This window comes from Macaca mulatta, chromosome 4 (assembly GCF_049350105.2).
Source record: "Macaca mulatta isolate MMU2019108-1 chromosome 4, T2T-MMU8v2.0, whole genome shotgun sequence".
Lineage (NCBI taxonomy): Eukaryota > Metazoa > Chordata > Mammalia > Primates > Cercopithecidae > Macaca > Macaca mulatta.
The window spans coordinates 39,358,906-39,372,029 of NC_133409.1; the positions used below are offsets into that span (position 1 = coordinate 39,358,906).

At 43.7% G+C, this 13,124-nt stretch overlaps 1 protein-coding gene and 1 pseudogene across 1 annotated transcript in view; both read right to left on the bottom strand.

Annotated features, from left to right (window-relative positions):
- Positions 1 to 13,124, bottom strand: part of SGK1 (serum/glucocorticoid regulated kinase 1) — a 153,776-nt gene that overhangs the window by 124,042 nt on the left and 16,610 nt on the right. The gene's annotated exons all lie outside the window — the stretch shown is intronic.
- Positions 8,128 to 9,973, bottom strand: LOC721958 (keratin, type II cytoskeletal 8-like; annotated as a pseudogene).

Here is a 13,124-nt window from a genome sequence, read left to right on the forward strand (position 1 = left end):
TAGTAATTTTCCCTGGTCTTGATCTCATCATTAAAGAGGATGAAACCAACACCAGGAAATGTCCATAAGCAGGAAACCCACATTTTATTCCATCACTCATAAAGCATCATTCATAATAATCAGTGTCAGTTTAGTTATAGCAACAGATGCTAACACACACATAGTAAGAGCCTACAAAGGCTCTTTTAAATGTCAGTTTAATTTAAACCTTAACCTCAGATTTTTTCCACAGATACAGTGAGAAACCACAAAGATCCTCTTGTCCTAATGCTGCCTCCATACTCTGCAATACAAGTTCTTGTTTTGGAAATAGAGAAACCTGTCTGAATCAGCAGTCTTGGCTTGCTGTGTCCTCCACGGCCACACCACATGTTCCATACCTTTAGCCTTCATAGGGGCTGGAAAAAACTCTGTCTCCTTCGTCCACCCATTTTCACTGTGGAGTTCGGCTGCACATTTCAGGTGGAAAGGAGGTAGTGTACTAAAACTGCAAAGTATTTCTTTTAATTGGCAATGAATTTAAACAATATTCACTGATTCTTGCACTATGAACAAGCTAGCGTTCCCTGGGGGATAAACAGATGCATAATTGGATAAACCTTTACTACTCAGGAAGTGTACAGTCTAGACGAGTGCAGTCCAATAGGAACAGAATATGAACTACAGACATAATTTTAAATGTCCTAATGACCACATTAAATGAAGTAAAAAGAAACATGAAATTAATTTCAATCACATAATTTATTTAACCCAATATGCCCCCAACATTATCATTCTAAAGTATACTTAATATAAAATTATTAATGAAATATTTATATTCTCTCTTTTTACATACTGGGTGTTTAAAATCTGGTATGTATTTTATATCTAAAGTACATTCTGATTCAGACTAGCCACAATTCAGGTGCTCAATAGTCACATGTAGTTGGTGGCTACCACATTAGACCCTATAGGTCTCATACATAGCAGAGAAAAAGACATACAGAGGCTGAAGTGAGCGGATCACTTGAGCACAGGAGTTCAAGACCAGCCAGGGCAACAAAGTGAGACCCCTGTCTCTACAAAAAATAAAAAGTAGCTATGTGGCCGGGTGCAGTGGTTCACGCTTATAATCCCAGCACTTTGGGAGGCTGAGGCAGGTGGATCACATGAGGTCAAGATTTCAAGACCAGCCTTACCAACATGGTGAAACCCCATCTCTATTAAAAAAAATACAAAAATTAGCTGGGTGTGGTGGCAGGCACTCATAATCCCAGCTACTGAGGAGGCTGAGGCAGGAGGATTATTTGAATCCATGAAGGGGAGGTTGCAGTGAGCTGAGACCATGCCATTGCACTCCAGCCTGGGCAACAAGAGCAAAGCTCCATCGCAAAAAAAAAAAAAAAAAAAAAAAAAAAAAAAAAAAAAAGCTATGCATGTTGGTATACACCTATCATCCTAGCTACTCAGGAGGCTGAGGTGGGAGGATTGTTTGAGCACAGGAATTCGAGGCTGCACTGAGCTGTGATCTTGCCACTACACTCCAGCCTGAGTGACAGAGCAAGACCCTGCCTCTAAATAAAAGAAAAAAAGAAAGAAAGAAAAGAAAAAGACTTGTTGGAGCCCACTCCCACTCTGTGGAGTGTACTTTTGTTTCAATAAATCTGTGATTTTATGTCAAAAAAAAAAGAAGACAAATGACAGCAATATAAGCTCCATTTGGTTTGGGATGAGGAGGACATTTTCCATGGAAGAGATGGCACTTGAAATTAATGTTCCAAATAATGGTTGTGAGTTGAGCAAGCAGAGACGGAAAAAATGAAGAGTGTAGTTCACAGTGAAGGACCTGTAGAAGCAATAACTGAGGGGAGGAAAATGGCAGGGCGCTGCAGCTCTATTCAATACATAGAGCTTCTCATTGTGCCTCAGATGATGACAGAACTCCTTAAGGAGGCCCGCGAAGTCCTAGCTAGTTGATTTTCTACTTTGCTGTTCAAACATATTCCCTATTTTCAGGCTCTCTGCTTGAGCCACAGAGGTCTCTGGGCCACCTCCTATAGACTACTCATGTCTTCCCACCCAGGGCTTTACATGTGCAGGGCCCTGCCTGGAACTTATCTGGTTTGGCCCATCATTGTTTCTAGCACCTAGCAGAGGGCTCAGCACATATTCAGTCCTCAAAAAATATATTGAAGTGAATAGATGGTGATGAGAGAGGCAGGTAGGGAAGAAGAAGATAAAGCAGGAAAGGTTGCTTGAGGGCTTGTTGCTGAGGGCCTTGGGTGCCACATTAAGGGTTTGCAATGAATTCAGTGAGCAAACCAGGTCCATGCCTCTAATCTACATCTTAATAGGACTTGCATATTAGATACCAAGCTGCAGCTCAGTCATGTGTGGGATGATTTGGAGTGAAAGGTAGGCAGTGAAGCACCCTGTTAGGAGCCCTCTGAAGGAGTCCAGAGGAGAATCAATCAGGCCCCCTTACTGTAGGAGAGTGGTGGATGTAGGCATTAGTTATGCACTTAAAATAAAAATTACAGGAGGCCTGCACTAAAAATCAAAATGGAGTCACCCATGCTAAAGTTCCACGTCAGCAAACCCAAATTTAGTTGTTATCTGACCTTACAAGAAATCAGAAGAGAGATAACAGGCAATTGCCCACACATCCCAGTTTCAGTCTTCAGTTGGCATGATAATAAAGCCTTCTTTGCTTTGATCCTTATGCAAGAAAGGTGGCCTGAAGACACCTGATGTTAATCAGTTGTTTTTCTATTGTTCTGTCTCCCTGTCCTGCCTCACAAGGAAAGTAGCCTTAAAATGACCAATAACTCTTTGTTCTTTGTTTTTTCTTCAGGCCTCGTCTGTCTATATAAAGCTAATCCCCTTTGCTTAGCTCATTGGAACACTTACTCTATTTTATGGGATAAAATGTTGCCTGATTCTAAAATTGCAATAAAGCCAATTGAAATTTTTAAATTACATTTGTGGCCAGGCCGCGGTGGGTCACGCCTGTAATCCAACAATTTTGGGAGACCAAGATAGGCAGGTCACTTGAGGTCAGGAGTTCGAGACCAGCCTGACCAACATGGTGAAACTCCGTTTCTACTAAAAATACAAAAAAAAAAAAAAAAAAAATAGCCAGACGTGGTGGCACGTGCCTTTAATCCCAGCTATTCAGGAGGCTGAGGGACAAGAATCACTTGAACCCAGGAGGCCGAGGTTGCAGTGAGCCGAGATCGCACCGTTGCACTCCATCCTAGGTGACGGAGCAAGACTCTGTATCAAAAAAAAAAAAAAAAAAAAAAAAACAACAACAACAAAACCCTGCATTTTTTGAAATTTTGCTTTTTGACACTTTACGGCAAGAGAGCAAATCATTTTGCAGAAATTGTACACTCTTAGAGGTGAAGCAAACTTTTGCCATTTTATAGACAAAGAAAGTGAGACTCATTTTACAGATGAGGAAAGTGATACCCAGAGAAGTTCCTTTAGTGAAACCTTAAAGACTTCATTACTCTGCACAAATGGAATTTGTTTTGAAATGAAGCCCAGGGGGCCGGAAGCGGTGGCTCACGCCTGTAATTCCAAAACTCTGGGAGGCCAAGGCGGGCGGATCACCTGAAGTCAGAGTTCAAGACCAGCCTGGCCAACAAGGTGAAACCCCATCTCTATTAAAATGCAAAAACTAGCTGTGAGTGATGGCGGGCACCTGTAATCCCAACTACTCAGGAGGCTGAGGCAGGAGAGTAGCTTGAACCCGGGAGGCGGAGGCTGCAGTGAGCCGAGACTGCACCTCTGCACTCCAACCTGGGTGACAAAGTTAGACTTTGTCTCAGAAAAAAGAAGCCCAGGAATAGGTTACATGTTTTAGGAGAAGGAATTATTTTACAAACATTAGATTAAGTAGATATAGAAAAGTGAAAGAAAAAGATGAAAAGAATCCAGAATGCATCTGAATAGGAAAGAAATGACTGTAAAAAACTTTGGCAGTAGATATGACTGACCTTAAAACACTTCAGTTAGTCACTTACTCTATCAAGGATTCTTACTGAACAGTCACTTAAATATTTCCATCTTTTAAAGAAGGTTGGAAGTACTACTGATACATCTTCCCAAGGATCAAAATGTCAGAGTTCTCATGTGACAGAATAAAAAAAGACAAAAGAGGGAGATTAAATGACAGCACCATGAGCACAGAAGATGATTCCCTAAGTCGTCTATCATCTTCACAATTGGATAACTCTCTTGTTTCCAGACTGTGCTTTCAGATAAACTCCCTGTTTTCATCTGTGTGCCATAAAAGACAAGAAGAGGGAGAGAATATTTTTGAGTTCTGAAGAATTAAGCTCTTACAATCTGTACTTTAGGATCTAGATAATGTAAAATGGCTCATAATTTGCCAGTTTCTAATAAGCTGTACAAATGTCACTATTACATTGAAAACAATTTGTATACTTCAAAAAAAGTCTTAAATAGTTACAACTTATCAAGATAACATTGCAAAGGAGTATTAGACTTAATGTTTCAAGAGGCTTTGCTGGTCAGTGTCCCCAAATGGTAAAAACTTTAGGTTAGAGGCAAATGAGAGAATTAGATCTGTGTTTATTTATTTGCTAAATTACTATTAAAAAGAAAAACAAGCAAAAACACCTAGGCTGTATGATTGACATTCATACAGCCTTGATTAGATAGAAGTTTCACTTTACAAACAGGTTTTGATATTGTATAGATCAAACTTTGATATCAAATCTTTAAACCTCAAGATGTGATATTTAATAAGAACTTCTACCTAAATGTCAAAAAGAACAGAAATCAGACCACTTACTAAAAGGTTACAAGCAGACTTGGAATCCACATTGGTTATATTTTGTGAGTTAGGAAAAAGTTAATAGTATAAAGTCAAACTCAAGGAAGCCTGAATATTAAGATGATTTATGGAGGCACTGAAGACATAAATCAGATATAATTATCTGATTTTCAAAAATTAGTCATTTTCACCTCCTCAAATGGCCTCATAATTCCTTGATGACACATGGCAGAAAAGTGCTTATGTCAAACTAAAATGCAGACAAATGGAAAGATAAACGACCCCATCCAAGTAACAATTTGACATCCCATTATTCCTCTGGAGGATTTCACCTGTGTACATCCAGAAGGTGCTAGGGGAATGAAAGGCATTCGGTTTTCAGGATTTTAGCAACACACATGAGAAAAACTTCACTTTTGCACCAGCTGACAATCAGATGAAAGATTCAGGTCAGGTTGCAAGTTTTTCTGAACACGAGGCTGTGCAGATAGCTCAGGTCCTGAGCAAAAACAGCAGCAAAGAACCTGCTGGCAGTGAAGCCTATCTTGGCATCTGACCCCTTGGTCCTTCCTACTCACCTTCCTGCCTTTATTTTTCTTCAGCACATTTCCCATCTAGTATACTGTGCTGTATTTTTCTTTTCATGGTGATGAAATATACATCACATAAAATTTACCACTTTAGCCATTTTTAAGTGTACAGTTTGGTCGCATTAGTACAATCACATTGTTGGGCAACCATCACTGCTATCCAGTCTCCAAAATTGTTTTCCCAAACTGAAGCTCCATACCCCTTAAATAGTAATTCCTCATCCTACTTCTTCCCTAGTCCCTGGCAAGGACTATTCTACTTTCTGTCTATAAATGGGACTACTCTAAGTACCTCATGTAAATTGAATTATACAGCATTTGTCCTTTTGTGACCAAGTATTTTACTTATACATTTGTGTTTATTTTATTTTATTTTTGAAATGGATGCTCACTCTGTCACCCAGGTTGGGGTGCAATGGCATTATCTCGGCTCACTGCAACCCTCTCCTCCCGGGTTCAAGTGATTCTTCTGGCTCAGCCTCCTGAGTAGCTGGGATTACAGATATTCACCACCACCCCCGGCTCATTTTTGTATTTTTAGTACAGATGGCGTTTCACCATGTTGACCAGGCTGGTCTTGGAACTCCTGATCCTCGCCCCTTGGCCTCCCAAAGTGCTGGGAATACAGGCGTGAGCTACCACGCCCAGCCAGTGAATCTTCATTAATGTGTTAGATAACAAAGTCTAGAGGAAAGCTAATAATTAGTGTAAATTTGTCAGTAATGGTGAGCATCAACAATATGCAGTACTGTGGTACCTTGAACAACTGTCATGAAAATATCTATGATTTTTATTAGTGACAAAATTGCAGGTCCTGGTAAAACGACTGTGGTTTGTTGGCTACATTCATAATCAGAGAGACTAGATTTCAGCTAGAGATTAGTGAAAATGAATATGTAATTTTTTTTTTCATTCAAGTTCTGAATTTCCTCTGTTGACATACTCCTGTCCCCCAAGGGATGTGTGGATGCTGGGTTAAGAGCCCTTGGCTGGGTAGCTGGATAGTACAGTTGGGGAAGAGTAAGCTATTCTGCATGGTTGGAGAATGGAGTCCAGCGGATGAGGAAGAAGCAGCAGGAGAAAGAAGAAGAGTTGAGGGGGCAGAGAGCTGGGCCAGGGCCCCATCTCAGCTTTATAAATATAAGGCTAAGGAATTAGGGCTCTGTTTTAAGAGTCACGATAAACCAGACGTATTTTAAGCACAGGGATATCAAAGTCCCACTTGTATTTTAGAAAGCTCTTCTAGGACCAGGTGTGGTGGCTCATACCTGTAATCCCAGCACTTTGGGATGCCAAGGCAGGTGGATAACCTGAGGTCAGGAGTTCGAGATCAGCCTGGCCATCATGGCAAAACCTCGTCTCTACTAAAAATATGAAAATTAAGTGGGCATGGTGGTGCATGCCTGTAATCCTGTAATCCCAGCTACTAGGGGGACTGAGGTAGGAGGAGCGCTTGAACCTGGGATGCGGAGGTTGCAGTGACCTGAGATCGTGCCACTGCACTCTAACCTGGGCAACAGAGCGAGACTCCATCTCAAAAAAAAAAAAGAAAAAAAAAAGCCCTTCTAGATGGCAGCCTGGAGGATTCTATGGGGAATACTAGCAGGAGGCCAATAGAAGGACAGTAGCAAGAGGCCATTAAAGAGATGGTGGCAGTTCTGAGGTAAGGTTCAAGGTGGCCTGAGCTTGGGAAACGGCAATGCAGACAGTCAGTAAGGACAGGGGAGTGGGAACCCATGGCAATTTAGAAGGTAGAATTAAAAGTGAAATCTCTTCTACTCCTAGGCTGAAGAATCTGAAATGTAAGCATGAGAGCAAAGAAGTTCGCTTCAATTTTCTCAAGTTCCTGCTGTAACAGAAGGTCAGCATAGAACGCTCAGTGAAAAACCACAGTAGTTGCCAGAGAAGACATGTGATGTAATGGGAAGAAAATCTCAAATGTCATCAGTCCACGTGAGTCTTCTTATCTGTGTGACCATGGGGAAGTTACTTATGCTTCCTCATGACCAGTATCCTCATTGGTGAAGCAAGGCTAAGGACACCAGCATTTCTGAGTTGTGAGTCACAAGGGAGAGATGTTCATTGGACATTTTGTAAATTTTTCATTTTCTTTATCATATTATTAGTTTTATAGGCGAGATATTGCTCTGTTGCCCAGGCTGGAGTGCAGTGGGACAATTCTAGCTCACTGTAGCATCCAACTTCTGGGCTCAAGCGATCTTCTCACCTCAGCCTTCCAAGAGGTTAGGACTACAGGCATGTGATGCTGTGCTCAGCTAACTTTTTCATTTTTTGTAGAGACAGGATCTCACTTTGGAAGGCAGCTATACTCACCACTACACTGCCAACACCAGGATCTCACTTTGTTGCCCAAAGTGGTCTTGAACTCCTGGACTCAAGCAATCCTCTTGCCTCAGCCTCCTAAAGTGCTGAGATTACAGGCATGAACCACCATGCTCCGCTCATTTTGTCAATTTTTGTCCAAAGTGTTTTGGAAATCCTACTTGTTCACTATAATCAATCAGTAAAGGATAATTATTGTAGAAATCAGAATGTACTAAGAGTTGAAGAAGCATTCAGCTTTTTTTTTTTTTTTGGCAGAGCTAGCTGAGGTTTTATTTTGGACCAAAAGAAAAGAAAAAAAAAAAGCCAGTTGAATTGTTTTGTAGCTGGAGGCATGGGCAAGGGGGGTCCCCAAGCAGTAAACTCCCCCCTGGGTGGGCTGAGGGCTAGGGCTGAGCCTCAGGTGGGTCTCCTGTTCACTGTGCTACCCTGCACAGGGGCCTCCCTCCCGGGGTCTGGGGCAGTCCCAGGAGGGGCAGTCTGGGAGGGGCTGCCATGGCTGTTCACTTAGGCAGGACATCAGAGGACTCGGACACCAGCTTCCCATCGCGGGTCTCGATCTTCTTCACAACCACAGCCCTGGTGGAGCTGGTGTGGCTGAAGGAGCTAAAGTCCAAGCCATAGCTGAGGCCGGGACTTGTGCGGCCCCCATAGGCTGAGCTCAGACCACCTGCATAGCAGCTGGCGGTCTTCGTATGGATACTCATGTTCTGCATCCCAGACTCCAACCGGCTCTTCTAGCCCTCCAGCAGCTTCCTGTAGGTTGCGATCCTGATGTCCAGGGCCAGCTTGATGTTCATCAACTCCTGGTACTCACACAGTTGTCGCGCCATGTCCTGCTAGGCCCGCTGCAGGGCGGCTTCCAGTTCAGACAGCTTGGCTTTGGCATCCTTAACAGCCAGCTCCCCATGCTGCTCAGCATCTGCGATGGTAGTCTCCAGGGAAGCCCTCTGGCCTTTGAGACCTCAATCTCAGCCTGGAGCCGGCTAATGTTCCGGTTCATCATGGAGATCTCAGTGTTTTTTTTTGTTTTTTTTTTTTTTTTTTTTGAGACAGTCTGGCTCTGTCACCCAGGCTGGAGTGCAGTGGCACAATCTCAACTCACTGCAAGCTCCACCTCCCGGGTTCAAGCAATTCTCCTGCCTCAGTCTCCTGAGCAGCTGCAATTACAGGCGCCCGCCACCACTCCAGGCTAATTTTTGTATTTTTAGTAGAGACAGGGTTTCACCATGTTGGTCAGGCTGGTCTTGACCTCCTGACCTCGTGATCTGCCCGCTTCGGCCTCCCAAAGTGCTGGGATTACAGGCGTGAGCCACCGCGCCCAGCCTAGATCTCAGTCTTTGTAGGCCACAGGTCATCCCTGTGCTTCCCAGCCAGCATCCGCAGCTCCTCATACTTGATCTGGTACATGCTCTCAGCCTCAGCCCGGCTGCGGTTGGCGATCTCCTCGCACTGCGCCTTGACCTCAGCGATGATGCTGTCCATGTCCGGGGAGCGGCTGCTGTCCATGGACAGCATCACAGATGTATCTGAGATTTGGGACCGCAGCTCCGGATCTCCTCTTCATACAGCTGCTTCAGGAAGTTGATCTCCTCAGCCCTAAGAGGTGAGACTTCAGCTCTACTTTGTTCATGTAAGTTTCATCCACATCCTTCTTGATGAGGACAAATTCATTCTCCATCTCTGTAAGCTTATTGATCTCATCCTCACCAGCCCCTGCATGTTGCCAAGCTCCGCCTCCAGCTTCAGCTTCTCCTGGCCCAGAGTCTCCAGCTGCCGCCTAAGATTGCTGAAGTAGCTCTCGAACATGTCCATGTTGCTCCGAGCTGTCTTCTGCTCCTGCAGGAAGCTCCACTTGGTCTCCAGCATCTAGTTCTGCTGCTCCAGAAACCGTACTTTGTCTACGAAGGAGGCAAACTTGTTGTTGAGGGTCTTGATCTGCCCCTTCTCTTGGGTGCACAAGGCCTGGATGTTGGGATCCACCTCCAGGTTAAGGGGCCTCAGCAGGCTCTGGTTGACTGTGACATCGGTGATGCCTCTCATGCTGCTGGGCCCACCATAGCCCCCACCCAGGCCACCCCAGAAGATGCTGCTGCCCACTCAGGAGGAGCTTGAGGAGCTGATGCAGGCATCTGGCCCATTCGTGTAGGAGTGACTGCTAAAGGCCCGGGGGCCAGAGGTGGACACCTTGTAGGACTTCTGGGTCACCCTGATGGACATGGTGGAGGCAGGAGTGGAGGCAGGCAGGCTGAACCAGACAGAGATTCCAGAAGGAGTGGAGAAGCTGCTTCTTGGTAGCATTCAGCATTTAATTTTTTTTTTTGCGACAGAGTCTCACTCTGTTGACCAGGCTAGAGTGCAGTGGTGCAATCTCGGCTCACTGCAACCTCTGCCTCCTGGGTTCAAGCGATTCTCTTGCCTCAGCCTCCTGAGTAGCTGGGATTACAGGCATGCACCACCATACCCAGCTAATTTTTGTATTTTTAGTAGAGATGGGGTTTCACCATGCTGGCCAGAATGGTCTCAATCTCCTGACCTCGTGATCCACCTGCCTCAGCCTCCCAAAGTGCTGGGATTACAGGCGTGAGCCACGGCGCCCAGCTCTCAGCTCTTAATTTCATTGCATGTAAAGAAAGCAATCTGTGCAATTCACAGTAGCTGTCAGCCAGGGTAACACAGGGAGACCTCATCTTTACAAAAAAAATTCCAAAAAAAAAAAAAAAAAGAAACCCAAAAAACATCAGGTGTGGCAGCTCATGCCTATAGTTCCAGCTACTCTGGAGGCTGAGGTGCAAGGATCGCTTGAGCCAGTGAGGTCAAGGATGCAGTGAGCTGTGATTGTGTCACTGCCTTCCAGTCTGGGCAGCAGAGCTAGACCTTACCTCAAACAAAACAAAACCAAACAAAACCAACAAAACAAAAAAAACAGTAGCTGGGTAAGTGTCATAGATCACATGGAACTAAAGCTGGCTCTGGAAACATATGTAGAATTTAGTTAAGTGTGGAGTTAGGGTGAGGTTGTGAGCAAAACCAGCTTCCTGAGAGATCAGAGGTGGGGAGTTATGCCAAGGAGTGAAGGGAGTGAGGCAAGGTATGCTGATTGTGCAGAACAGGGAGGACTTTGAAAACTATGCAAAGTGGTTGACTGACATACAGTAAAACTTATAACAAGTATGGTCATTAGCAGAATCATTAAACTCTGGGTTAGTAAACTACTTAAAAAAAGATTCCAATGTGGAAATACTCAATGTTTGGATATGCCTGTTCTTTCTAGTTTAGGTATTTCCTTCTGACAGGGTTTTAGAGCCTCTGGTAGCTTTTCCAATCCCTGTGACTTTTTTTTTTTTTTTTTGCCCTGAGTTTGGTGGAGTCGGATAATGAAATTTAAACTAAAGCGCGTTTGCATCACCTACACTCAAAAAGGTCCAAATACCTCAGTTCTTCACAAAATAAAATGCTTTTTTTTAATTCAAAAAAGGAAGTAAGTCAAAAAGAGAGAGAGAAAAGAAAAACACACAGCAGATAACTGAGAAAATAAGAGAGTTTATTGCCACTGAAAAAGGAGCCTGGCTTCTAACATCATATTTGCCATTTCTCTATATGACCCTAGGGAAGAACTTTTCTCTCTCAATGCCTTGCTCCCTCAGGAAAACCTTATTACTATGAGAAAGATGTTAATTCGTCTAAAGTGCTGTAATTTTTTTTCATGGGGATGTTAAGGAGGGGAAGGCAGAGAGAAAGAAGATGGGGAGACATGAGTTAAGAGATTTCACTAAGGAGTCGAGGCGAAAGATGGTGGTGGCTTGCACCAAGGGATAGGCCCTGGAGATAAAGAGAAGGGGAGTTAAAAATAAATGTTGCTTTTTTTTTGTTTTTGTTTTTTTGCTTTTTTGTTTTTGTTTTTGAGATGGAGTCTCACTCTGCTGCCTAGGCTGGAGTGCAATGGCATGATCTCGGCTCACTGCAACCTCCACCTCCTGGGTTCAAGCAACTCTCCTGCCTCAGCCTCCCAAGTAGCTGGGATTACGGGCATGCGCCACCACACCCGGCTAATTTTTGTGTTTTTAGTAGAGATGGGGTTTCAGCATCTTGGCTAGGCTGGTCTTGAACTCCTGACCTCAGGTAATCCACCTGCCTTGGCCTCCCAAAGTGGTGGGATTACAGGTATGAGCCACCGTGCCTGGCCAAGAAGTGTATTTTGGAAGTAAATGCAATAGAATATGCTGATGAATTGCACTGACGTTGGGAGAAAAGAAGATAAATAATTTCTAGATTTCTCACTCTCACAAACGAGTTATGTGGTTGTCTCATCTACTGAAATAGAGGAAAATAGGAAGAAAAATCAAGAGTTGGGTTTTGAACAGGATTTTCTCTATTTCTCAAGAAATAGAGGAAAATAGGAAGAAAAATCAAGAGTTGGCTTTTGCACAGGATTAGCTCAAGATGTGTGTGAGACATTTCGATGGGAATGTTTAGTAAACAATTGGGAACAGAGGTCTGGCATTTAGGGAACTAAGTTTCTGAATAAGGGATTACATTTAAAGCACAGGAATGAATGAACCCGTGTGTGGAGGAGGAGGGAGAGTGGATGGGAAAGTGAGAAAGATGGAGAAATATAGTAAGAGGGAAAGGGCAAAGAGACGGTGAGAGGCTGGTGAGCCAAGGACTGAGTTTGAGCCATCCCCACATTATTGGTAAGACAGAGCAGGAAGGTCTGAAAGGAAACTAAGAAATCATCCACAAGTAGGAGGACAGGCTGGAGTGCTGGGCCACAGAAGCCACAACTGAGTATTCCAAGGAGGAGTGGTCCACAGGAAGGACCACCTTCTCTTTTCTCTTCTCTTCTCTTCTCTTCTCTTCTCTTCTCTTCTCTTCTCTTCTCTTCTCTTCTCTTCTCTTCTCCTCCCTTCCTTTTCTCTTCTTTTCTTTTCTTTTTGTGACAGGATCTTACTCTGTTGTCCAGGCTGGAGTGTACTGGTGTGATCATGGCTCACTGCAACCTCAACCTTCTGGGCTCAAGCGATCTTCCCACCTCAGCCTCCCAAGTAGCTGGGAATACAGGCATGTGCCACTAGCCTGGCTGTTTTTTTTTTTTTTTTTTTTTTTTTTTTTTTTTTTTTTTAATTTTCTGGAGACCTGAGGGTCTTGCTATGTTGCCCAGGCTGGTCTTGAACTCCTGGGCTCAAGCAGTTCTCCCATCTTTACCTCCCAAAGCATTGGGATTATTGGCATGAGCCACCACCGCTCTGGTAAACTGAAAGGAAAAGTTAAGATATGGACGGATAAGTGTCAACAAGGAAAAAGAAATACAAAACTAAAGAGCTTGATATTAAAACAGAGGGATGGAATGCCCTCCAAGTTTTCGAGGCTTTAGTGATAAATATTTTAGTGAATGGGGAATAACA